This window comes from Amblyomma mixtum, chromosome 2, assembly GCF_055824585.1.
Source record: "Amblyomma mixtum isolate Tamu chromosome 2, ASM5582458v1, whole genome shotgun sequence".
Lineage (NCBI taxonomy): Eukaryota > Metazoa > Arthropoda > Arachnida > Ixodida > Ixodidae > Amblyomma > Amblyomma mixtum.
The window spans coordinates 318,858,232-318,885,808 of NC_143013.1; the positions used below are offsets into that span (position 1 = coordinate 318,858,232).

General features: G+C 47.3%; 1 protein-coding gene across 2 annotated transcripts in view; it reads right to left on the reverse strand.

Annotated features, from left to right (window-relative positions):
- SERCA (ATPase sarcoplasmic/endoplasmic reticulum Ca2+ transporting SERCA) overlaps positions 1–27,577 on the reverse strand; it is a 141,913-nt gene that overhangs the window by 98,572 nt on the left and 15,764 nt on the right. The window contains exon 1 of one of the 2 annotated variants that reach the window (XM_089575230.1): positions 1,440–1,828. The exons of the other annotated variant lie outside the window; for it this stretch is intronic. The gene's annotated coding sequence lies outside the window, so the exon portion shown is untranslated. Of the gene's footprint in view, positions 1–1,439; positions 1,829–27,577 lie in introns of those variants that run through there. 2 annotated transcript variants of the gene reach the window in all.

Here is a 27,577-nt window from a genome sequence, read left to right on the forward strand (position 1 = left end):
TTGTATTTACTCGTGTTTCTCTTTGTCTCGGCCCAAAGGGGCCATTGCTTAAACTGCACAGCAGGGAAGACTTTTTTCAGCACCGCCTGCATCCCACAGAGCGGGCGCCTTCGGAATGGTCTTAAGACTTGGCCCGCGTTACCCGGAGCCCCGGCTGGCCGCCGGCTAAATTTAGCAGGTGCGCAGTCCTTGGGAGAGGGCTCTTTATTGGGCTGGCCCGAAAATGCCCGTCGCGCGCTTAAGGTCCCACGCATGCGCGGAGCGCCCCCCACCTTGAGGGCTCCCTGTCGTCTGCTTTCTGACCGGGACTGATTTCAGGGTGGCCCAAGGCGGCGGGGACGACTAAACCTCAATAAAGTTTTTATACCGTTTGCGTGCTGGCTCGCACAGCTATAAGAGATGAGCTGTTTTGGCTGTTTAAGCTAATTAAGCCCGATACATTTAGCGGTCTATTTCGAAGTGATCCAACAGCGTACCTCTGCTGTTTCTATGACCGTAGTGTTCAACGTCTTGCATTACTGAGCGACTCAGTCATGAATGATTAGTCTGGGGATCGAAGGGTGGTTTAGTCCTTTCTCAAGTCTTTTTCGTGCGGCAGAAATTCCATTCATCAAGAACTGGCTCTATTTAATCATTGCATCAGTGTTTCGATCATTGGCTCGAGGTGGTGCCAATGCTCGCTTCATCGAAGAGCTCCCGCGAGCAGAGATAACGGTGTCACAAACCGCAGATAATACTCCGGCTATAAGAAGCGTGACGCATCCCAATGCGGTTGCTGCCCCAGCGGCTTCTCTGAACCCGCGGACGCCAAATCAAGGTCTTTGCAGGAGAGATAAGGCGCAGGTTTCTAGCGCCTCATCACCGTTCCGTCTGCTATCGGCGTTTCTCGAAGGGGGTGGTTCTTTCTTACGCAAGGCACGTGCACTAACCAAGCTTGGCCGTGTCTAAAATGGATTTGAACTTTATAAAAGAGCAGCCTCAGAAAGCTTTGTTATAGAATTTAGCTGCTATTAGATCGCGTTAACAGCCCTCAACTTCAGCACACCCTGGTCAATATGCTTTTACAACAAAAGGCACGCGAACGAAACGTTGCAAATGATTAGTATCGAAAAGTGCATTGTGAACTCCTTGGGATTCATAGTGCCACAGAGTTCTGATATTCGGCAATTTCAACGCACTTAGACATGGAAGGTTCGTTTTGAGAAAATATCCTGGATGCTATGGAAAACGGTAAGAAACCAGATCACTTGTCTGCAGAGAGCAATTCTCCAAACCCCCTCTCCCCCCCTCTCTCTCATCCAGTCCTTTTTCAGCTTTTCAAATCTGGCACCCCCAAACAAACCTCGAATTCTGTGAATTAGGGATCGTTAGTCGAGTAGGAAGTGCGGAGAACAGCACTCTCTAGCTCGAAAGCAGACGACACCGAAGAGAAAGCTCACCGTTTAAGCAGACGACAGCGGAGTCCGGTTCCGTATCCGTTTCAGAGCTTTCAGGTGCACAACACAGCTGGTGGCTATCTTGTAGTGGTCGAGCGGAGCAACAAAAAATTGCAGATATGGTCAACAGGTCCTCGAGCAGGTACCACAGGTGAAAAAGAAAGAAAAAAACTACCCCGTCGTCTCGCTTCCCCGCACGATCAAAAGTTGAAAACTGGGTCGTATAAATCCTTGCGAAATGAACACACACAACCTAACACAAGAGCCAAGTGGAAGCCTTGCTAGATCGAAGTCGACTTCAGAGAAGACGCTCGGGACATCGTCCGTGCGAGGATCGGAGGTCCTTTTCCCCACAGGTCTTTCAAATACCTGCTGCGGGAGGTCACAGCGCCAGCACTGCCGCCACCGGTGCAATATATAACCACAGTGGTGGCGCCATCTGGCGGCGGCAGCAACAAACCCAGTTGCGCAGCCGCGGGCAGGCGCACTTTGTTCGAGCAAAGTTACACAGCAGTCTCTCATGCGTTTCGGCTTTCAAGGTCGAAGGACGGTTCCAGAACAACAGCTCTAATTGCATTGTTCGCAAAATTCGTACGCATCGAATGACGGTCGCGCCTGAACGCGCAATGAGGGTTCTCGGGGGCGTTATTTGCAACTTTGTCACCCCCACATACATTGGCTCTGCGAGACCGGTGGCGCCATCTTGAAGGTGAGGTAGCAACGGAGTAGACACCGCCGTCGCCTGGGTCGACTTTATTTTAGAACCGAGGGGAACGCTGCGGTAGATGCTCCTTAAACGCGGCTGTGGGTCGTATTTTAAGAACGCCGAGAGCGAGATTCGAAGTGGAGATTTGGGAACCCCCTCTACGCAATGTCCAAAGCAAACAAAATGAGCGCGTTCCCGCAGCGCGCAGTGGGCGCCGGGCGCTTTGACGCCCCTCGTGGTCTGGAGGTGCCGCTGTGTTCACCTTGGTTGCAGCGAACTATAAGTGTTCAGTGTACCTTGTCGCCGCCGAGGCCATTCTCTGCGGGAGCTCGCGTTGCATCTCCTGTGACTTGTCGTTTTCTAGCACAGGCTACAGATTTACACACAGAAGCCGTGCGATAATTTTTGCTGAAGTTGCCAGAACAAGGTTTCTGTCAGCCGTTGTCCGCTGTTCACTATGGAGCACGAATTTACTATTTAAGTAAAGTATTTCTCTTCCGTAGGTGATCTGGTGACCAATCCTGCTAAAAGCTGTGCTAAGATTATGCTGAAAGCTAGTCCGCACATCGAAATGCTACCTGGGGCCGCAGGGGGTATCCACTTTGAGGGTATATTGTAGGAGAACATCGGTCGTGTGTGTGGCGCGCATGGGCGTCCGGAAGGGGGGGGGGGGGGGGGGTGGCAAGCGGTGAGGTTGCCCCCCCCCCCCCCCCCGGAAATCGTTTTGCGGACGCCCTTGGTTGCGCGCACAGCTTTGGAGTCACGCTCCGGACGTGTTACATCACTGCTCGTGCCCTCGGGTGGTTTTCAATGTGCCTCTCCTCCAGCTGCTACGGCCCATTATATTTCGAGCAGCTGCTCCGAAATCGGACACGTCCAGAGGAAAATTCACGGCTGAAAAGAATGGTGCAGCCGGGTGTCATTAAAGGTCAACAGTGACGGTCGTTCTCACTTAAGTCGTCCCATATTTTTCTGGCCACACAGGCATTGCCCTTTTTATTGCTCGACTTCGAAGAATATGGGCGCATGAAGGAGAGGAAATCCGGCCCCAATAGGTTCCGTGCCGTAGGCGCTCGCTGAATCGCGGGTACCTCACTGTTACTTGATTCCCGGTAAGCTTTAACCCTTCCGTACACTTTCAGTATAACGAATATTTTACTACCACCTACAGATACCGACAGATATATGACTAAAAAAAATATTCAAAATTTCCTTTTGAGGCAACCCCTCAAACCCATGATTTTTTACATTTATTCTTTTTCCATCTTTTTACAAAGCGGAATCTTCTTTGACAACTGTATTCTTTTATTTTTTTTTTGTTGGGCTAAGCCCGTCACTCTTAGCGGCACGAGCTGTCTCTATTCATTTTTGTATTTCACCATATTATACAGTGTCATGGGGAGGTAGCGTAGCCTGGGAATTTGCTTGAAAAGGGCTCAGAGCAAATAACGGGGAGATAATACAGCGCTTAAGACAGCGGAAAAAGCCTATCCGAAAACAAAACGTTTCCAGGCGATCGTCATAGATGCTGCGAATTTCAGCGCTTATCGCTTAACCCGGCCTCAGTGTGTTGCGCTGATGAATGAGGCTGTTAAAGACATAGCTGGCACTCAACTTCTCAAAATCTTTTTAATTAAGTCCCAGTATAGCTGCAGATCGGACTCGGAACTCTTGCCCATATTCACAACCACGTTCGAGAAGTCTGCGCATGTGAAGAGGCTGGTACGGGGCCATGCATGGTATCCACGCCCCTAGCTTTCTGCAAGGTCAGAAGAAAGTGCTCTTGCCATGTTCGCTCGTGGTTTCAAGACGCACCGTTCGCGGAGAACCCAGTGCTCTTTTCGCAGCTGAAGTGCTCGATCCAGCGAACCACTAGGGGGGTCGGGTGCCCGTTGTTTCCCGCTCTTTTTCCTCCTTTCCCCATGGCCGGGCCTCTCCGCGGGGCGGCGGGAATCTGGCCGCCCCAACTATACTTAGATGCAGGCACGCGCACAAACGCACTCACACTCGAGATGACGCACGGCGGCCAGCCAGAGCGGTAGCGTTGAGCAACGGGACTGCAGCGACGGACCCTGATGTCATCTCATTCCTACAGATGGCGGCAGCGAGGGCCTGCCGGAGGACCTGGAGGTGCTTATGTAGCCCCCCTTTCATTGGCTGACTGTGCGGTCTGCGGTGGGGATAATGATGCTTATGTGCAGGCCGAATTGAGATACACATAAACGCCAACCACATTGTCCAACATTGCTCAAGGGGAGATGCCGGATCGTACCTTATGTTAATGGAGTGGATTCCAAGGGAAGGCAAGCGTAGCAGTGCGAGGCAGATGGGCAGGTGTGCGGATGAGGTAACGATTAAGGAAGCTTGAGGGGCAGGAAATGATTAAGTGCAGGTCAGTGGGAGAGTTTGTCCTGCAGTGGGTGTATTAAGGTAGTGATGATGGGATTAGCCTTACTTTCACTCTATTACGACCACTGTATCGGCTGGGCTTTCACAGACTGGGATCGCTGCTCGTTGGCTCACAAGGCCTTAGAGGCACTGCTCTTCCTCCTGATGCCTATTAGCGTGGCCGAACACCACTGACGGTGCGAATGCACTGACTGGTTGCATTTCTGAGCGTGTGAATGGCAGACGCGGACAAGGGCGAATAGGGGCGCCACAGAACAACCCGCTCTGACCCTGCAGCTCGTCCTTGTCCGCATCTGCCGGGGCTGTGGGGATATACGTCAGATTTTTCTTGCTCGCGCACTCACCCGCTACGTCTTCCTAACCTTGTATTCTTGTCTCATCGCCTCCTGGGTCCCATCTATAGCCCTTTGGTTTTGTTCGTTTGCAAACAAATTCGGCATATGATGACAATAGGGGCTCCTCTAAACGCTTCATATGGAACAACTTCCACAACTGCCTGCGCAGTGTCTGAATTGTTGTCGGTGCAGACGAAACAGCGTTTGTGGCCCTCAGGCTAATTCCCTCGTTCGTTACCGCCTTGAAACGTCGACAGAATATTTAAAGCAGCTAGAGAGCCAAGCTCAGAGGTGGCAGCGGGACCGCAAACAGGCCTTGAATCTTCTACCCACTGCGTAAATAACTGCATTTGATGAAAAGTACAGAACAGTGCGGAACGGTTCCCCGTTTAGCCGAGAGTGCGAACATTGCCCCTACTGTGCGTAAGATATGGTTATAGCCTTGCACGCCACCTTCGTTCTGCAAGCAGCGGTCATGCGCTCTCTCTTTATATATATATATATATATATATAGCAAACAAGTGAAGAGGAATGAGGGGCTCGTTATAAATATGAAATAAGCCAACAGCCACAGAAACCAAGGGGCACAAGGGATTTTTAATTTATTTATTTATTTTGTGGTGTTGATCAATTTAGAATATTACTGAATATGTTATCGCTTAAAGCTAATTGATTAGAAAAGCAGGAGAAAAAACAACCACATGCCGCCGGTGGGATCCGACGCGTAATTCGGAGGTCGTGGGTTCGGATACCACCGGCGGCATGTGGTTTTTTTTTCTTCTGCTTTTCTAATCAATTAGCTTTAAGCGATAACATATTCAGTAATATTCTAAATTGATCAACACCACAAAATGAATAAATAAATTAAAAATCCCTTGTGCCCCTTGGTTTCTGTGGCTGTTGGCTTCTTTCATATATATATATATATATATATATATATATATATATATATATATATATATCAAAAGTGATTTCCTGGCAGCTGATTGACCAATATAAGATAAAGTCACCAGAAATTGAAAAACATAACAGCATTTAATTCACGACGTTTCGGCTCGAGGACCACCCTTAAGGCTGGTTCTCGAGCCGAAACGTCGTGAATTAAATCCTGTTATGTTTTTAAATTTCTGGTGACTTTATCTTATATATATATATATATATATATATATATATATATATATATATACCGGATGGCCCAGCTAAATGTCACCAAACTTTTAAAAAAGGCGAAGTGTCCTAGTCCAGTGAAACCAACTCAGGGTTGTTAATAGTCGCGTGGTCTAGTCTTGAGTATTTTTTCGCTCTTCAAAGTTAATTAATTAGTTAAGTTTAATTAGCTAACTTTTTAATTATTGACTTCAGGAAGAAAGTCTCAATGCAAACGTTTTAGATCACCTCGAAAAACCGCTAGTAGTGCTGTTTCCGTCAAGTTACGGTTTACGTAGCTTCATTTATTGGCCTTAAAAGAAAGTTTTCACGTGACCAGCTGCTCGCTCACTTCTCTGCCCCAATGTGCACCCAAAGTCTCAGCGAGGAGAGGACTTCAGAAAAAAACGGATTTTATTCTTTAAGGCGTCTTGGGACGTTGAAGTGGCGCAGTTGTCATGTGGAAGCTTTTTCTTATTGTGCGGGTTATGGTTAAAGGCCGTTAAAAAAACTACTTTACGTAAATATTACTTTGCTGCAAATGTCTCAGTAAGCTGTTTCTCAAAGCGATCTACAACTTTTTCATTGACACTTTGTTCCTCAAGTCAATAATTAAAAAGTTAGTTAATTAAGCTTAACTAATGAGTCCATCTTGAAGAACGAAAAAAATACTGCAGACTAGGTCACGCGTCTCTAAACAACCCTCATTTGGTTTCAGACGGCTAGGACACCCCGTGTTTTTAAAAGCTTGGTTACATTTAGCTGGGACACCTTGTGTGTGTGTGTGTATATATATATATAATTATGCAAACAAGAGAGGGAAATGAGGAATATATATGAGAATTAGAATTATGTTAGAAATGTGAGAGAAGCTAACAGCCACAGAAACCAAGAGACAGAGGGTATATTTAATTTTTTATTTTTTTTTATTTTTTGGTGTTGATCAATTTAGAATATTACTGAATGTGTTATCGCTTAAAGCTAATTGATTAGAAAAGCAGGAGAAAAAACAACCACATGCCGCCGGTGGGATCCGGGTCCGGATCCGGATCCCACCCGCGGCATGTGGTTGTTTTTTCTCCTGCTTTTCTAATCAACCAGCTACACACACACACACACACACACACACACACACACACACACACACACACACACACACACACACACACACACACACACACACACACACACACACACACACACACACACACACACACACACACACACACACACACACACACACACACACACACACACACACACACACACACACACACACACATATATATATATATATATATATATATATATATATATATCACTTCGAGGGAAGTAAAATAAAATTGAAGTTTTTTCATTATTTATCGGATCTCGATAAAAACATTCATACGCCACTCGTTACAAGGAACAGTGGAATGTGGTCACAGCACAAATTATTCTACACACAAAATATCATACACACCGCAAACACTTTTCAATTCATTCCGAAAATCAGACTGATTTACAAACCATTTCTGTGCGGACACTATGCGAACATATCATTAATCCTTACTTACACGATAAATAAAGAGTTTGATCTTTTTTCTTTTTCTACGCCACTTGGGTGACTTTCATGTCAAAGTGCATTATTCTGCATATTTTGCCTTCTGAACAATTTGCGTTGCGATGATTTTGTATTTTGACCACGTTATATCCTGGAGGTGTATGTCGCTGCCTATTTTATTGTAAGGGAGGCTGAGGGCTTCAGTCGAGTAGCTTTTTCTCAAGCGAATTTTACCCGCAGTCTCCCCCTTCAGTCAAGTAAATAAGCAAGTTATTATTATTATTCTACGCAGATACATTTTCATATCTAATGGTAACTCTTCTGTTTATAAATCATCAACATGTTGCGCGTCTTGTTAGGGAAACCTGATTATATTTGGCACTATATCACAATACACTTTATTCTATGGCGGAAAACATCTGGAGAGGGCTCGGCCATCTACTGCAGCAAGGCGAATGTGTGAAACTCAACTGCTTGTCAGTTTTGAATGATTGCCACTTAGAGCCGCTTTGATTATGAAGATGAATGCGGTGGAATGGCGTCCTCATTGAAGGCTTAACGGTGTTCATAACAAGCTTATCCAGGAATCCTGCGGGTGCTGCCGTGCGCAGTTCCGCTAAAGGCGACGGCTGCCAGTGGTATTCGTCCATTGCTTTCGCCTTCACTACGACGCCGTATATCTTGAGAAAAACAGCGCTTGCAGACAAAGGACCAGAACAAGAAGGACACACAACTGCGCTGGCTAACAACTTTTATTTCGGAAGGGAGCCGATCCGCGCCTTTTATACAGAACTGGAGGGAATGATGCGCACGCGCAAATATCAGCAAAGTGGGAGCACGGAAAGAGCAAACGCATAGACCAACTATGTTAGACAAAGAGTGTTCATTCCTCTCTGCTTCGATTTGATTCAGTGCATTCTTTTGGTGCCCACTTTTTACGATGTTTTCCATCTTAAACTTTTCTCTAAAAACTTCTCTGTTATCTCACCTTAGGTTTTATCGCCCACACGTTTTTACGATTCATTGCTTGTTTTTAAAGATCTGTTGTCTGTTAAATTTCATTTTTTAGTTACCACCTCTCCTGCTTGTTTTTATTCTCATCGGCTTCTCAGGTTTTTACTTTTATCTGTTTTAACGCTTTTAATTTCGTCATCTTTTAGCCGTGCCGATTTTTTACATCTTCCGCAGGCGTTTCCTGCACCTTTTATGCTTCACTCTGTTCAGTTCTTAGTGCCATCATCTTTGTCACCTTTCATCGTCATTCGTTTAGCCGTGCTGGTTGTTGGCTTCTTCGGGATCTTTTTAGAACTTTTTGGAATTGTTTCTTTAAGCTCTATGCCTTTGTTTCCCCCGTTTATTTTTCTTTTCTCCTTGTTTTGGCTGCGTTATTGGTTATCAGTGACGATAAGAATAGTTGGTCTATGTGTTGGCTCTTTCCGTGCTCCCACTTTGCTGATCTTTGCGCGTGCGCATCATTCCCTCCAGTTCTTTATAAAAGGCGCGGATCGGCTCCCTTCCGAAATAAAAGTTGTTAGTCAGCGCAGTTGTGTGTCCTTCTTGTTCTGGTCCTTTGTCTGCAAGCGCTGTTTTTCTCAAGATGTACCCCAACCAACTCGCCCAGCAACACACCTTGACGGTGTATACGCTGCTTGCCAGTAGCATTCGTGAATCTCGGCTTGGCATGCAGGAACGCGCCTCAACAACGCTATTCGCGGTAACTCTCGCTTGTCGCCTTTTCTTCATTAGCTTCTAGAGGAAAGACAGCAATTTTTCGGGACTGATGGAGAGGGAGGGCCAGAACAGAGCACAAGCGTCTACAGTATGCGAGAAAGTTGGCCAGTAACAACTTTGTTTCTTCGGTTAACTACTTTTACTCCGGAACCAGTACCCTTCTCTGTTTTTTACCTTTAACTTGTCATTACTAAGGGGCAGTCTTGTGTTCATTTAATTTTTGTCGGCACTGTTAACATCTCAAAACTGCGAGTCTTCTGCGCGCACAGCACCTTATCGTCTGCAGGTATCGATAGCAATTCACAGCTCTGATTTCAATTTGAATTTCACAGCGTCTCTCCTGAAGTTCGTGTCATTCGGGAATTTCTCCTGCGCAGAGTAACTTACGCGGGCGCTGTCAGGACCACCGCATGCGCCCACTATGAGAGGAAGCTGCTCTGCATCGGCAGGTGTATACACAGCCAAGACATCTTTCCGTCACCCCCCAAAACCGACTTGCCAGTCAACCCCCTCCACCACCACCCCTTCCCCCGGCGCACCTCAAAACATGCATCTCAAGAGGTTACCAAAAATATTTTACTCGCAACACCTGTTCTAAATCGCCTTTGTAACTCGCGTTATACAGAGTGTTTCACCTAAGACTTAACACAATTTTTAAAAAATAGGCTTTCAGAGTTAGAAGCGCGTTTCTTTCAGCATAGCATTGTCAGCGGTGCAGTACATTGAAATATAGCTAGGACATGCTAACTAGCAGGCTGTTTCACTAATATTGAATAGTTAGCTTTTTTACTATTACTGTTATGCTTCTTAACTATTGAGAGGTGTGTAGCCCACAGTAAGTAATATCCATATCATGTTTAGAATTTTAAAAACGTGGTTACCCTCGGTGCTCTGGCCCAACAAATTTTGTCTCTATCGCGCCAAAATACATGCGCTTTCGAGGAGCTTGCAGACAAAGCAACCTCTCCAGCGGAAGCAACTCGTCGAAACCGCCAAAATTTGTTGGGCCACAGCGCCGAGGGTAACCGCGTTTTTGAAATTCTAAAAACTGATATGGATATGGGCTCAACGCCTTTCAATACTTAAGGAGCCTAACTCTAACAGTTAAAAGTTAACCCTTCATTATTAGTTAACCAACCTGCTAGTTAGCACGTTTTAGCTGTATTCCAATGCACTACACCGCTGGCAATGCTATGCCGTAAAAACCGCTCTTATAACAAAGGAAGCCTATTTTTAAAAAATGTGTTAAGTCTCAGGTGAAACGCTCTGTATATCTCGACCAGACCAGCTTCTTTAAAAACACAGCTAATCATGGCTTTTCGCTAGTACAGTGTAAAATTAAGATTTTTACTATGCTGATGTCGTGGCCATCTCATGTTCTGATAGAAAGAATACGATAAAAAAGGCAGACTTAGATTGGTTGGGAGCACTTCGTGTGTGTACGGACACAAATTTGCGACATCGTTGCAACGTTTCGTTGTGATGCTACTGCAAGTGCTGCAATGTGCGAGGAAGAACGTAAATTCGGTGCATAGAATTTTTGTGGCTTTTTTGGTACGCTTTCAAAGAAAGCCTATGTGTTTGCTACCTTGATAGTCTGGCGAATTTTTCATGTACTTTTTGTTCACCAACTTGTTTCAGGATTTTTATTTTACAAAACCGACAATCACTGCTTCCTGGCAGCTGTGCTTATTAGGTGAATAAATGCTCAGTGTGTTTTCTGTACATAGTCGTGAGAGAATTTTGTGCAGATACATCCGATTTCCTCAATCTTCGAGCCAAAAGGACGATTGTGCCGTGATCAGTGAATTGCTATATGTGCGAGCAACGAGAAACTATTGAACAATGCAATTACTTATGTTGTGTTGTGATGGTATGTTCGTTTGGGACATAGCCTATTTCAGCAGTCTCTTAAAAAGGACATTGAGGTCACGCCTTACGCTATAAGATCTGCCGCTGTGATTAAAGACCCCGGAATTTTGTGGGAACTTTTCCTGTTAGCGTGTGGGAAGCCTCATGGTTGATGAACGCGCACAATCGCCGCCTTCAGCGAGGCCACTGTCCAGAGAACAGGGCATTTTAGCTCGGAGCGTGCATGCTGCGCATGCTCAACCTCCTCACTGGTTGCCCTTTCTTGACGTACGCGCTTTCGGGAATTTTTGTGTGCGGGCGGAGTAAGGGAATGATGGTGGAGTGACTCTCGGCTTCCGTCATGTGCGGTAACAAGAGGCACCCGTCACAGAATTCAAGATCCAGCAGTCCGAGAACAGCGTGACGAAGCTGCCCGCTAGCGACAGGCATTGATCCTTTTTTAATTAGCAGAACAATATCAGTGCATCGGCATAACACAAAATCTTCATTGCAGTTACATCTAATTGGAGTATCATCTTTCTGGGCGTAGTCATTAGCGCATCCCAGCGAGCGCATATATTTCCGCATTGCCTCTTTGTGTTTATTTTTTTGTCTATGAGGAACGTAGCTCTGGAGGACTCGAGGTTAACGAAGACCAACTGGTGTTTCTCAGAGTGCACTCACATCGCACAGCACACGCGCGTTTTTTGCTTTTCGCCGCCATCGAAATGCTGCCTCACCACTGGTATCGAACCCGCGACCTTGGCATCAGCAGCCGAGCACAACAGCCACTGAGCCAACGTGAGGGGCCTTATTCAGTGTCAGGGACAAGGAATGTCTCAGAAAGTATATGCTGCACAACGTGGTTGGGTCATAGCGCCTGTTTCACATATTTCTGGTACACGACACAAAGAAAGGGAAACCATTCTCGCTCAGCGCTTCACGGGTTAAAGCAGTGCTAACAATTCCATTAAACCTGTACGTAAGCATGTGAAGGGGGGTACTATAGGATTTCACACCAATCTGGAGTAAAATGTTTTAGAACTACCGCCGAAAGCACACTGAACAAACGCCAAATAGCTTTCTTCCTGGACAGGAGACAACTTTCAGTTTTGTTGTCGCATAGACTGGATGCCATTTTCGCACGGCCTAGCGCACACAGCTTTCGGTAGATAAATCTACTAGCTTGCATATGTCATACTGCCAGAAAAAAAAAAAACAAGAAAAACATAGCATGCCGTGTTGCAAAAAATGTGCGGCTGAACCGATTCCCGAACCGGTTCGGAACGGTTCCTTTGAATCGTTCCGATTCGGTTTCAGTTCCAAGATGGCGAAAAAAATTTGGGTTCGGTTCGGTTCTGGTTCCGGGCAAAAATACGGGTTCAGTTCGAGTTTCGGGTTCAGGTTCGGTTCCGGTTCGACACCCTGGCACTGCAAGCACACCATGGCACCATGGCAGACTGGCAACTAACAAAGCAGAGCGGCGGTCGCGATGGGGAATGGAGCCCTTCCTCCCGTCGCCCTGTTTTCGCTTCACCCGAACTCCCGTCAGTGCTCCCACGCAATCATCCGCTTCCGCCTCTCACGCTTCACTACTTTGGATCCTTTTCCGAGCCGATTTGTCACTGCTTCTGCGACGCACCGCCGTGTATCTTTTTCGCGCATCTCCGCTAATCCTCGGATCTGTCTCAAGGTCTCTCTCGCCAAGGACGCTCCCACGCGAAAGAGCGGGAACGGAGAGGAGGGCGACATCGGCGCAAAATGGCGACGTCTTCGTGCGAGGAAAGCAAAACGAAACGCGCAGACCGAAAGAAACGCGCGTGGTCGGAAAAAAGTTACTAAAAGCAGTGGCTCCAAAGGGGCAGAAAACTAACTGAGCAGAAAAGATGATTGAAAAGAAGCTTCCCCGAGGAACCACGAAGGATGGAACTGAGTGGTCGCCGCGCGTGCGCATAAACAACCGGGCCGACAACGAGCGAAAAAAAAAAGAAATGAAGAAAGAGGCGGTTATTCGCAACTCGCCAAAACGTTGCGAGGATATAAAAAGCCGCCGCGGCAGGCACGGGCCCCACCGCCACGTTTTTCCGGCTTGCTGTGCGAGGCTGCACTCTCGGCTTCAGTTCCACGCAGTCGGAACTTCTCATCTGGCCTCTTTTAAGGAGTCACGATGAAAAGTAAAGGGTTAAAGGAAGCAGAACGATGCATTAGAAAAGAAAAGCGCGCCTGTGTCTCGGATAATCTTGAGCGAGCGCTGGCAGACGGAGGAGAGTGTGGATCGGGGGAGGGGAGAACAGAGGAAGAGGTTACAAAGCAAGCGTCAGCGGAAGTGTTTGAAACCAGGTTTCCGCATCTCGTGTTTAAAAAAAAAAATCTGGGGGAAGAGAGCTAGACAGAGGCCACGCAGTGAGCCGGACGTCTGAACGTAAACACCCCATCCCACTCGCTTCCATCGAACTTTAGTTCTATTTACTTTTTAGCTAGCTTATTGTTCTGGCGCGGTTTTCGGCTCGAAGCGCGAGCCCCCCGCCATTGTTCCCCGCCGAGTTGTGAAAGCAGGTGTGAGGGAGAGCCTTGGTATACCGAGTTATTCTTTATACAATTCACCTTTGTTGCCTGGACGAAAGTGGAGGATCCTAAAGTGCAAACACAGCAGTGAGTCTCTGAGACCAGAGTGGGGCTCTCTGAGTGGCGCAGTTCGTCATGAAGGTCATCATTCATCTTTCCACGTGCAGCTGTTCCACTGGGCAGTTGGTGGTGTAGTGGTGCTTTTGCTGTGACCCTCCGTTTCGTTCTGTCTTAGATCATGCGTGACGGAGACATTCTGCTTCAGTGAGGTGCGGTAAATAAGTGTCTTCAATTGAGAACATTAACTCCCCCGTAAATATTAGACTGCCCCCTTCTAGAAAACTGCAAGCAGTAAGATTTGATTTTCTTACTATAGCCTGTAATTTCACTTCTACTCTGTTTCAAGTATGGTTTGGTTTGGTTTGGTGGGGTTTAACGTCCCAAAGCGACTAAGGCTATGAGAGACGCCGTAGTGAAGGGCTCCGGAAATTTCGACCACCTGGGGTTCTTTAACGTGCACTGACATCGCACAGTACACGGGCCTCTAGAATTTCTCCTCCAAAGACATTCGAGCCGCCGCGGCCGGGATCGAACCCGCGTCTTTTGGGTCAGCAGCCGAGCACCATAGCCACTGAGCCACCGCGGCGGCGTTTCAAGAATGAATGTGAAATAATATATATTTTTTTCTTATCATACCGCTGATCGATCCGTGTTAAGTAAAAGGGAGCTGAGGCCGCCATTCCAGATAAATGCCGGATCAAGTTCATACCCTCGTTGTTTAGCCGAGACCAACGAATCTAAGGATAGAGAGAGGTTGCACTGATCAGTTCCCTCTCGACTCTATTTACCCGAGAGTTTAGCAGCGCGGAGCTACAAACTCTTGAAGATTTTTTCCGCGAGACTCATGTCATTGCACCAAGTGCACGTCGGTGCAAGACACGAGTTGTTTGTTCACATGTGCACGCCAGTGCACTTTGTGCCAGGCACAGTGCTTAAAGCTCCAGGCACACATGTAGGCAGGCCACAGCATGCTGAGAGAGAGCAAACGCCTCTCATGTTTTGAGGCTGCTCACCCAGTTTCCTTTTCATTCCTTTCTTTACCTCTCTTTGATCCCCAAAATCTCTCCGGTTCGAGGTCTAAATGCAGACGAACGCGGCAGTGGAGTGACAGCCAAAAGCTAAAGAAAGAAAAAAGTACGCGGGAAGCTAGCAGCAGCAGAAAACAATCCGCCTCCTTGTGTAAACGTCGGAGGCTAAAAGGGGCCGGCCAGATGCATGGCCATCACTTAACAGGCCCCGGGAACCGACTCGCTTAGCTGCAACCGCGTGTAACTGCACCGCGCGCAGGAGTGACTGACGAGCACGCGGAGCTCGTTTTTTTAACCGCTTTCCCGTCATGCGCGGTAATCTGAGTACTTGGGCCGAAGGCTGACCGAAGCCGGGCCAATATTTCGGGTCTGCGCTGGTAATTTTTTGGCGTCATGGAGTGTCAAGATCTAAATTTCGCTCAACTGAGCGATGGGGGCCTGTTAAGAACAAAAAATTAGGGGCACTCTTAAGCTTCGCCTTTAAGCTTACGACGCCACAGCGTTAATGCCGCCCTTCAGCGGTTTCACTTCACGCGCAGTTTTTTTTCGTACTGACACTGTTAACAGAACAGTTTTCACATTTTCGCCTTTGGACTATTCCACATTGCAGTTTAATAACGAAATGTAACTTTTATTAATATCTCACTGATTACCACGTTCTAGCTGACCAATCACAACATTACTAATCTTGCAATTTAGCGAACGCCACATAAACATCACTGCTCCTTGTATATCAGCCAAGACAACGTGCCTACGTGGCCTCTGGTTTCTGCTGTTGATGCGGTGTCTTCCATTGCCACCCTTTTTGTTGTGTTGCTTTCTGTCAAGCTATAGTGCAGTGCAGTCACTAGCTGAGTGCTTTGTTAATAATCTGTATATAGACCTTTCTGTACATGCGTAACCTCGTGTAATGAATACTAGATTGCGGCCTATGGTTTGCGTGTCTGGCTCGCGACTCAAAAGTTTCGGTTTTGAATTCCGACTAAAATTTATTAAAAAATCTCTTTACGTCTCAAAATTGCGTCGTTGAGACAAGCGCCGACGTATAGTTCGCTTACAAGTCTTCTTTTGAATTCTCACGCCTGACGCGAGTTTTTCGACCCAACGTCTCCGGGACGACGCCGGGTTTTCAGCTCAACTGGAGCCTTAACGGTGTCACATTTTGAAAATGAGGCATTCCTCCTATGACGATGCTTATAGAAATGATGAAATTGCGGCCACAGCATTGAAGTCGCCTTCAGTGATTAAGCTACGCTGCGTTAACAGAGGCTAATTTCATGCAGTACAACCGAAGCTGTTTTCCGTTTGGTTCAGAATCGAAGTGCGAACTTCCTCTACAGCTCCGCTTTCTGTGAAAAGCGGTCAGAAGATTACCGACGCCTGTCTGGTTGTGCAATTATCTTACACCGTATAATTTCCACTTATTGTTATTTATGCAGTTTACGGTTGCAAGCGTTCAGTGTCACCTCGTCGAAAAAATCACCCCCCCCCCAAAAAAAAAAAAAAAAAAAATTCTTGCACCTGTCTGAGTTTCAAAGAATAAGAAGATGCCTCACGGCTGACTATTTTACACCAGTCAGAGCAGAGCTATTATGACACTGAGCTCTTGTTCCTTGTGTGCGAAGTGAAGATTTTCCCTCGACTTTTTTTTTTACCAAATCACTTGCGCTTTCTTTCAGGCGCGACCAGCTAAGAGGTGATGCAAGATGGCATTCCCTGGAAAGCACAGAAGGAAAGCTCAGATGTTAGTGTGGTGAGGTTTGCTGATCAGAAAGCAATAATAAACTATCCAACTTGAGTTCAACTTGACCGTTTACGGTATTCTGCGCTTCTTCAGGACTGACGTCCCGTTTCTTTTATCGCGCCCCTCGACGGTGAGTGCTGTTCCCTCTTCCGTTTTTTTCCCCTCTCTTCTCGGCCTGCGACTCCCGTCACCATCCCTTGCTTGTCTCCTTACAGCTCTATTTCTGTACGCGTGCGCTCAGTCGCTTTTCAACGCTTCCTTTGCGTCCACTGCACTTGTTTTCAAAATAAATGCGCCGAGTGGCTGCAAGGCAAAAGCCACCACGATGAGACACTTGCGGACGGCCTGGGACTGCGCCCGGTCGCTTCGTGTACGTGTTTCTTTTCTTTCCTTTTTTTTTTGTCTCGCGTTGAAAAACAAAGCGCCAAGCTGTTTTTCCGTAAACAGCTCCTGGTAGGAAGCGATCACCGAGAAGATAGGGCTTTGCTTGCAAAATGTTCAGTAAGGTTACCATGCGCGGTACAGTGAGACAAATGGGCACCGTTATCTGGCCACGATATTGTATACGACAGGCTTGTCACGGAAGACCGGCACTATTTTTTAAAAGTAGGATGTTAGAGCTAAAAGGAAGATTTTTCTTTGGCATAGTAATACTAGTTTCGGCAGACGTCAAAAAACACTCGGATCACGTTAACTATTAAAGTCGTTAACTAAATATCTATAGTTAACTATAGTTAACTATAGAGAATTAGAAAAAAATACAGAGGCGCGCAGTATGTTTTATACTTAATAAGTACAACAGAACTGATTCCCCATCTTCATTAATGGCAACAAATGATATTAAACCTCTCCACGTCAGACGCAAGATAGCCCGCCTATCCTTCCTTCACCAACTAATCCATGGAAAACTAGGCATCTCTCCAACCCCCTATGTGCAGTTTTCTGAAACGCGTAGAACTCGTCGTCATCATAATCACACTTTAGCACCATACTTCGCGCATACTAACGCTTTTAAATTTTCTTTTTTCCCGAGAACTATTGACGAATGGAACGCCCTGCCTCTACAAGTGATATCGGCTGTTGATTTTGACAATCCACTTTGTGAGCTATTTTAGATTGTCTATGTGCTACAGTGTTGTGTGAATGTGTTTTTCTGCCCTCCCTGCCTGGATCAAAATGTGGGTCTGCAGTATTGTGAAAATAAAAAAAAATAAATAAATAAAAGGGGATATTCAAAATTCCGCAAGTGCGCTTTCCCGCATAACAATGTTGCCCCCGACAAGATGGCCGACTTTGCTATAAAGGAACTACATGGGCTTCAGGACAGGCGCTTAAGGTGTGGATAGAATGTAAGAAACGTATTTTGGAAGAATCGAACAAAAAACCAGTCTTTCTTGCTTTGTTTCAGCTGGAAACGCATGGTCCGCCATCTTGTTGGGGGCAAAATTGTTATGCGGAAAAGCGCACTTGCGGAATTTTGAATATCCCCTATAGGCGCCCGACTGCAATTGGAGTTTTGTAGCCGGCCGTTAGTAGCCGGTAGAACCATATCAGATTTTAGGATTTTGAAAACGCGATTACCCTCTTCGCTGTGGCTCAGCTAATACGGGCCATTTCTCTCGCCATTTCGAAACTGTGTAGCTGCGGGAGGGCGCAAAGCGACGCCAATCAAATCGTGTGCCACGCGACCATCTTTGCCCCGCCCGCACTGGAGCAGCGACGTGGCGAGGAGCACCGCAGCACGGGCGGGCCAGAGAATGAAGCGTGGTACGCTTGGTCCAACGCGACGGTTTGGTCGAAGACCATTTTCCCAAACATTTCACGACAAAAGAACCGAGTACCAGGTCAGCGAAAATCTTGTACCCATTAGAAAACTGCCGGGTACCTGGTGGCACTGGCCAGCGCCTTCCGCAAAAGAGGCGGATGCCTTAACCACAAGGCCACCGCTGCGGTGTTATTTTAACGTGACCTGTCAGTTAAACGAGGAAAGACAAGCCTCTCAAGAGGAGGTCTGCAAGGTGGACGTCGGGATGATCCGTACGCGCCGACGGCACGGCCTCCTCTGCGCCGGCGGCGTTCTTCTCAAGTGTGACTGCATGCCTGTGGAAGACCAGTTGTGTGTACGTGCAAGAATCTCGTGCGTGCGTCCACGTTCACTCGTGTGTACAGGTGCGGACAAAGGTAAACAGAGCACGCTATTGCCTTCTAACATTTTAATGCGCGGGAATAATAAGCTTCATCTGGGGAAACCTATAGTGTCCTTAGTTCCCAATGGATGAGAGGGGTGTACAACGTTAAAAAACGGGCAGCGCCACCTGCACCGTAACTTCTGATGGGTTGGCGGACAGTGACGTCACCAGACCGCAGAAATTTCACTGGCTGGAAGGACGTGACATCACCAGTCCACAGAATGCCCACTGGCTGGAGTCAAGTGACGTCACCAGACTGGCAGCGACGTTACCAGACCAGATGCGCATGTAGGAAGACTCCCGCCAACAGTGGTAGGGGGTAGGTAATGTTCGTGAAGAGCTCAGGAAGAGCAACCTGGGTCGTATAAGCCACACCGCTCACTTACATCTTAACAGACTCGAAAGACACGTGTAAAAACTATACGAGGGGCAGAATTAGCGGCATGGCCCTCAGGATAATCAGTGGGGCAGCAGCCTCTGCTGAGAAGACACCCATACAACACATAATCTGGGTCCCAGGCCACGCAGGCGTAGCGGGGAACGAAAGAGCAGACAGCCTAGCTCGAGGGCTTACATACCGAGCAGGCATGTCAGATGTTCTGGAGCTTCAGCTACTAGCATGCGAGGGGGGATACACAGAGACATTACAACTATACAGGGGGACTAGATTCAAGTACCCACCACCACACAAAGCCCTCACGAGGGAGGAAGCAGTCGGCTGGCGTAGGCTACAAACAAACTCCTTCCCCAACTTGTACATCTATAACAAGATGTCACCAACACAATACAGAGCAAACTGCCCCTGGTGCGGCGACACACCCACACTATACCACATCACATGGGAGTGCGAACGAAATAAAGCATTCCACCAACACGAATTCCCGAGTGCGGAGCAATGGGAGAGCCGGCTCACCAGCAGCGAGCTCGCGGCCCAAAGGGCCTTAGTGCGGCACGCTACTGATGCAGCGCGACTCAGTGGAGCCCTGGACTAGGGGCCCAACCTTGCTGAAGAGAAGCCTCAAGTCGCCGGCGCCACGAAAGACGACGGAGGCTTCGAATCCGCGAATCTCTTAAAAGATCTCAATAAAAGTTTTCTACTACTACTACTACAGCCTAGCTATCAACATCTTCGAATGCTATCGCACTACCAACACATAATGGAATTAGGTTTCCCTTAGGTTTCTAGTGCGTTAGCGCTTAAGCCTGCGCTCCCCGATTTCATCACTCTCTGACAATCCTTGTTTGCGATGTGCTGTAGTGTGCCGCATTGTATAATGCTCCTGCCTGTAGTCGCTGCAAGTTTTTCTGCCCACTCTGACCAAGCGTTTTGACCTCACTCCTGGCGCTTTGTTTTTCTCATTGTTCTTTGATGCTGACTTCGCTTTTTAACAATCAGACTTTTATAAATATACATTTCATGCCACTTTACAATTTGACATTTTGTTAATGTGTTCTTTGCTCTAGACTATTACATCATCTCAATGTTCGTTAGGAGTAACAGATTGGATTCCAAGAGAACAAGCGTAGCAGGGGGTGGCAGGAAGCTAGGAGAGCGAATGATATTACGAAGTTTGCGGGGATACGGTGGCCGCAGCTGGTACAGGAGAGAGCCAATTTAGAGATATGGAAGATGCCTTTGTACTGAAGTGGGCTAGTCAGGCTGATGATGATGAGGATTTTTTTGTATTAGCATTGCGTCCTGCAACAGCGTTTTCATTTACCCTCGTCAACAAAGAAAGGAAGCTTCGAATAAGATACAGTTTTATTGCCCTCATGACCTCTTCTGCTCCCGAAATATCTGTGGATATGCAGGACCAGAAGTGAGTTGGATTTGCTTGTTCTCGTCCTAGACGGCTACAAATGCAAATAAAAATAGCTGCAAATTCAAAGGTAGGTATATGCATATAGTGGGATCGGGCCTTTTGCCAGTAGTCGATAAAGCAAGTGGGTATAGAGTAAGAACGCGGAAGAACCGACCCGAAGGGCTTTAAATACTACATGAATTCCACGCAAGTGAATTAAAAACAACCTGGCAACGAAGCTTCTTAGAAAAGGGGCAAAATAGCGACATTAACAGATCAAAAAAGAGATAGGTGGTTAGTTTGTGCACTAATTTAATTACGCTCAAGAGAGGGGGTTCGGGAGAGTAGTCTCGAAGCCTGAGCGCACCCCGCTGCATGGGACCGAAACAGAGTCGCAAATGTAGTGCCAGGAAAAAAGGAACAGGGTTGGGCGCTGAGCGGAAGGGAGGGACAGAGTTGTGAGGGAAAGAGAGAAAGTGAGTGGGGGGGGGGGGTTGCTGGGGACCGCGTTTATATCTAGAAACCGGCGAACAATGCCTGCCCGTCCAAGTCGCATGCCTCGCGAACGCGGCGCAAAGCGCTATTCCCGATCCGAAGGGCTCGCGGCTGCTGCATATCGGCTGCCTGGAGAAAGAGGAGGACGGAAATAGGAGAGAGAAAAAGAGGGAATTTCGAGGGACCACCGGTGTTGCAAGAACTCCTCGAGATTCTCCGCGGCTTCTGGGGGACGGCTCTGCTTGTGGCTCGCTCTGTCTTGTCTCCGAGTCGGTCCGATCGCGTACTCAGTTGTGGGCGACCGCACGTACTCAGTCTTACGGGCTCTGAGGCAGCGCAAGGCTTTGTCGGGGGGTCGTGTGTCTGGGTAGCGTGTCGCATTGGGGCGGAGGAAGCGGTTCGCTTGCGCGTACCTGCCTTCGGTGCTTATGGCTTTTAGGTCACGTGCTTTGCGGGGAGCAGCAAATGACTCCCTCGTGTCGCGCTCACCCAAAAGAAAGTACCAATGAAGTACGGAGAGGGCGCTGCTTCGGAGTGGCTAATCTTGCAAAGTGTCCGTTAGTGCAAAGGGCTGTAGCTTTTTCCTCTTTTTGACCAACCTGAGTATAGCTTTGGCTATAGCGAAAATTACAGGGCACGAGCTTATGGATTACAGGACATAATTGAGTTGGGGTTAATTCATAGATTACTACATCGCCAGAAGCGATCCACCACTCTCCAACTGGAGTGCCGCTGCCTCAGAGAACGCGATGAAAGTGTTGCAGAGCGGGGCCTCAAGCAGATCGCTTTTACGGGGGCGCATTGAGAGAGGGAGGGTGAGCAGACGGGGGCCACCAGCACGGCGCCTGGCCTCACCGTCTGTTCGTGACGCTGGAGGGCACATCGCCAGAGTGGGAGGAGCGACGGTGCGCGTGTCTCTGTGGGTAACGGGGTCCCGTAGAGCAGGCTCTGCACCGCGGCCCAATGGCAGCGCGCATCGGAGAGATCTGCGGGTGCATTCCGTAGTGCTAACTTAGTTTAGGTTTATGGGGGGATTAACGTCCCAAGGCGACTCAGGCTCTGAGGAACGCCGTGGTGGAGGGCTCCAGAAATTTCGACCACCTGCGGTAATTTAACGTGCACTGACATCACACAGTACACGGGCCTCTTGAATTTCGCCTTCATCGAAATTCGGCCGCCGCGGCCAGGATCGAACCCGCGTCTTTCGGGCCAGCAGCCGAGTGCCGTAACCACTGAGCCACCGCGGCGGGAATGTAGTGCTAACTGCGAGGTGGGCAGCGTTTTCAAGAATGCAGAGGGCGTTGCAGTCGATTACGGGGGGAAAAAAAAAATGAAGGGGGCACTTAAGTTCCGCTTTAAGGTTATGGCGTGATAGCGTAGCGGGTAAATTCCTATATATGCAAAAGGTCATCCTTTTCTTTGCATTCATAGATCCCTGGGAGTCTTCATATCCCTCCTGGGGCAGCGGTGCAGCGATCAAGCGATGCGCCGCTGCCCTGCGATGTCAGGTGCCCCCAGCAGTGGGCCTTGTACGGCCCAGGTGTTTTTCCCGGGCGACCAATAATTAATTTAACTGCCACCTGCCACGGTAAGCAGTTTGCGCACAGTCCGGTGGGCAGGTTGTGATGACGCCGCAATGTCAAGTGGTATAGGTGGTCGACCTGCCTCCTAGGTTGCTCTCTGGGGACCACCTTGAAGTTCTGGATCCTTTTGCCTTCGAGCTCCGCTCGGGCCACGATCTCGTTTCTATCCATATGTGCTTTTGCGCATTCCACCGGCGCATGTAACCTTTCCTCCCCTACTGCCCTCCCAATAACTGGGCCATCCTGATTCGAACAAGGGGTTCAGTCACTCTACTCTGGCGTTCAGCCGTGCAGCGTGCTTATCTGGACTGCCTAGGTCACATACACACTAAACACGAATAGCCTATATGGGAGTAACAAAGAGAGTGCGCTTAATGACAGATTACTCCCTTTTTAATTCATTCTTGTTCAGAGTGTAGGACTCAGTAGAGAGTTCGAGATCATACCCTGCGGTGAGGGAGAAACACAGCGATTGAAGAAACAACACGCACAGTCGCCTAAGAATGAAGGAAAGCGATGGTGTAAAAGTATTGCGCAAAGTTGGCCGAGTTGGCTATTCCTCGTTAAAACCTAACGGCAGCGCAAAGAAAGAAGGCATAAAAGAAGCACATTTTCTCGCTGGTGCTATGTTTCAAAGATGCTTTAAAACGATTCGTTTCAGGCAGACAAATATTAATGACAGTCTTTTCGTGCGTTCTTCGGTGTGTGTACGTTTCACTAATTGAATCGGCGCACTAAGGACCCGGAATTCTTTGGCGATGAGTGTCTGTCGCCAATGGGTGGTATTCCTGTTGCAGCACCTGGTAATGACGAATTCATTTGTTGTAGTAGGTCATAAAATAAATAAGAAAGAAAGTTCGAGGTGCGAGCCGCCCGCATGACATACTAGCGAAAGTAAACCACTGAGCATATGGCCTCCGAGTCAGTTCATCCCCATTCGGCACAAAGGTACAGACCGCTGCAAAGTGGTGCTTTGTGAGCAATTTCAAGTTTTGAGTTCCGGTCTCCAACACATCGGTGGAGGATGCAGTGGCCGCTCTTTGTGGGAGCCACCTTCCATCCGGGTGATATTCAAACGAGCCTGACGTCGCATACTATACTAGCGCTTATAACGCACATTAACGTTAGGGTATCATCTTGCAAGAAATTTGATGGCTGATGCGAACGGATAATGGTGGCGACATTTCGGACTGGCGGATAGGCGAAACGTCCGGCGGGCTTGGAAAAAGTGGAGAGAAAGGCAACACACAAGGGGAGATGACAAGATGGTTTCAAGTACGAAACTGTTCCAAAAGAGACAAAAAACGACACCGATGATTACGTGCATAGGCTCTAATTGTGAATTTATGCTTTTTTCTTTAAGTCCGGCCTCACACTAGAAGCGCCAAGAGAGTAAAAAAGAAAAAGGCGAAATTATAGCTTTTATTTTCTGATGCCAGCGTCGTCAAATGAGCAGCCACTGTTGCAGCTTTTCACCTCCAGTTTCTGACGACGTTCGTACTGCTATAATTGCCTCCTTTAGAAAAACTGACTTCGCATGCGGGAAGAGAACAGTGCTAGACATACAGAACACTAGGAAGAAATAAGCAGTCTACCTTGCTGTCGAGACCAGGCGTAAGCACGGAAGCAATTTCAAGAAAGGCGCAGCAAATTCTACGACGGTCCATAAACGATGATAGGTGTCCCCAGATGTCGCCAAATGGCCTGAGTCGTTGGGAAACGAAGCAGCACTTATTTCCTCCAGCGTTGATTCGAATCCTGCTCGAGCAGTGATATATGAGAAAGTTTTACTTTTCTGCTGGTTACCACTCGGACAAAATATTTCGGATAGTTTCAGATTCACGTTCGGCTTCGTGTTCTGCTTGATGTTCGACTCCAGGCCCAGCTTAAGTTTCTGCGTCGACTTCGCACAGATTTTGGAATGAGGCACGATTGAGTATTGCGGGACTGGGAGCTAAAACAGTTTGATGTTTACCAATACTTGCTAGTGGCACTCATTAGGACAACAGCGCCTGGCAAAACGAGACATAAACGTCCTCGAAAGCTTGCTTTTTGCTAGCTTCAAAACGGTGCTGCCTAAGTCAGAACACTCCGCCTGGTCGGCCCCGGAAGTTCTTGCCTCCTTTCCCGCAACTTCTCTCCGCCGAGGGAAACACGATGCTCGTGCATTTGTACAAGTGTCCCATTTCTTGCAAATACGGAAGGGGATAAACCAAACAGGACAAAAAGTAATTTGCCTCTCCTTGCCAGGAAATAGCGACGTAAAATAAAAGGAATAAGCACTCTGAAAGGAGGAATGCAACTTTGAGCCTGAAATAAAAGCAGTGAATCAATATTTCTCCGCGTAGACTCCCCTCTATGCGCATACTTCCTTCTTATTTGACCTTGACCATTATCCGTTTAAAAGATTTCTGGCTGAATAAGAAACGTTTAGGGACCTCGGCATGGCAATTATCATACATGAAAAGCTACTATTCACCTGATGTTGGCTTTGGCTTCTGTCGGAACTGTGGGTTGAAAATTAATGATGATGATGATGATGATGATGATGTCCTGAGGCTTAATGGCACATACTCACGGCGGGGGATTGGCCAGGGTGCAAATTATTTATGGCGTGCAAACATCATGTGCTGTTTTTGTTTGTTTGCTGACAAGCGTTTCTAGCTCGTCTCTCTCCATTCTATGCTCTTGTCATGAAGTCTTCATATATTTTCAGTGCCAGGAAAACTAAGCGCATGAAATGTAGAAGAGAGAAAAAAATATAGAAACGGCGTGAATCATGAAGAGCGGTGCGGCTCTTTCACGTTCAAAACAAAGTAGAAAGCTCTCATTTTCGCAAGCAGAATTCTGGTGTGCTGAAAATAAAAGGTCTTTGAGCTCAGTTTCCTAATGCGAGTCGTCTCTTTAAATCAAATGTTTTCCTCGGTTAGCTTAATATGCCACTCACCTTTCAGTTTTTCACGGCTTTTTTTAAAGTGACGCCGTATTAAGTTTCGCTAAGCAAAACTACAAAGTGGGTTTGGGATGAAGTGCAGAAATAATAATGTCGAAACTCAAAATAATAATGAAACCAGACGCACAGTGACCCGGCGAATATCACGTTTCTGGAAAACCACGCAGACGACAGCAAGGTTGAAAACCGCGAGACTCATATGTATAGCAGACTTATATATTGAAAGACAGATTTATAAACGAAACGGTGACCTTGAAGTTCACGAGTTTAATATCCTTTTTTTTTTGCGTTTTGTGTATGGGATGCATTGATTTAAACGTTCTTCAAACTATACACAGATACAAAACAATTAAAAAGCTTAGTTTTGAAAAAGCCTCCAGTCGTTTCAATATCGCAAATTCTATTCTTATCTTCGCTGGTCTGAAAGATCGTTGTTTTGCGTGGACAAAACGCACTAAATCAATGAAACTTTTACAGGAGCTTCTCCTCATCGAAATTAATTGCGTTGGTCGTAAGACCATATGACTTCTTTTGTCATTATCAGAATATACCGCTATGACATGCTTTTCATATGCAGTGTGTGGCTTTAGTTCTCAATAATTAACGAACCTTGCGGGAGAGTGAATATTTCGTCTCCACAGTGCTTCTTATCCTCCGTCAAATTTTGCTTGAGAGTTTTGCTGGGCTGGAGCGCTCGTAATTATATGAGCGCGGTAAGACAACGAAAAAATGCAAAATACCCTCTAATTGCCAGAGATTCGGCTGGTCGTTCCAGACCAGCCGGTGAGTCTAATGCAGGCACATGATTATGCAAATTACATCCGGCCATAGGGTGAAACTAGGGCGACTGATTTCCTGATTTGCATCGCAGAGGACCTTCTTGACATCAGTAACCTTGACCAGCTTTTTCTTCAGGTTTATTTTTTGGTTCATTTTTCTCTTTTTTTTTCGCAGCAAAAAGACATGAAACGACAAAAAAGATACAGTAAGCTTCCATGAATGCGGGCCTCCCTGCATGGCGGTCACAAAGTGTCGTCATCTATTCTGTTGGCGCAGGTATGGCGTGTGGGTAGTCTGCCATTGAGGCTGGCTTACACGTGGGGGGTGGTGCAAATGTACAGATGGGATTAGCTTCACAGTAGCCTGTCGGCCATTACTTCGCAGGCGCACTACAACGAAAGGGAAAGAAAACGATCAACCACAACATCACAGGACTGGTTGACTGTGTGGGTGGTGCCTATTTTGAAATCCCAGAAAGACGCAGCGGATCTCTCTTCGTTCAGACCGGTGTCGCTCACCTCGTGCGTCTCAAAATGAATTTACAAACGGTCGTCCTGGCGAGCTGAAACCAGACGTTTCTTGCCACCATGCATAACTGGGTTTCGTTCATGTCTCAGCGCGCAGGACAGCATTTTGGATTTATTAAGCCAAATTGAGCACAACAAGAGCAACCCTCTCAACCCTGGCCTTATTCCTGGGGCGTGTCGAAGACTTTTGACTATGTCTTACCAGAATCTATTTTCTCTCAGCTACACCGAATGAAGGCGACAGGGTGCATTCTACGCTTCGTTCAAAAATTACTCTGCGACCGTAGTATGCAAGTCCGCCTTAGAAAGAAATGTAGCAGCATAAAAACAATAGCTGAGTTTATATAAATGCGGCAGAATGCGTCTCGAGCCAGTTTTTCGAGAGAAAGTGCAGATTTTGAGAAGAAAAGGCGTGACTCGTCCTCTGCTCTGCTCCTCGACGTTTTGCCCTTTCCCTCAAAAAGTGGACTGCAGCCGACTTCCGTCGCATGCATGTAAAGGCGACTAGTGTCTCGAGAAGTGCCGCTGTTGTTTAACGCTGCTATGACAGATGTGCAATACGCCCGACCATATGGCCATAAACCGCTGTGAATGGCGATTTACGCTGATGACGTCTGCCTGCGGGTATCAGGTCACCAGCATAAGCGCCCAGCAGTGGTAACGCAGCGGGCTCTTTCTGCAGACAGATCTATGG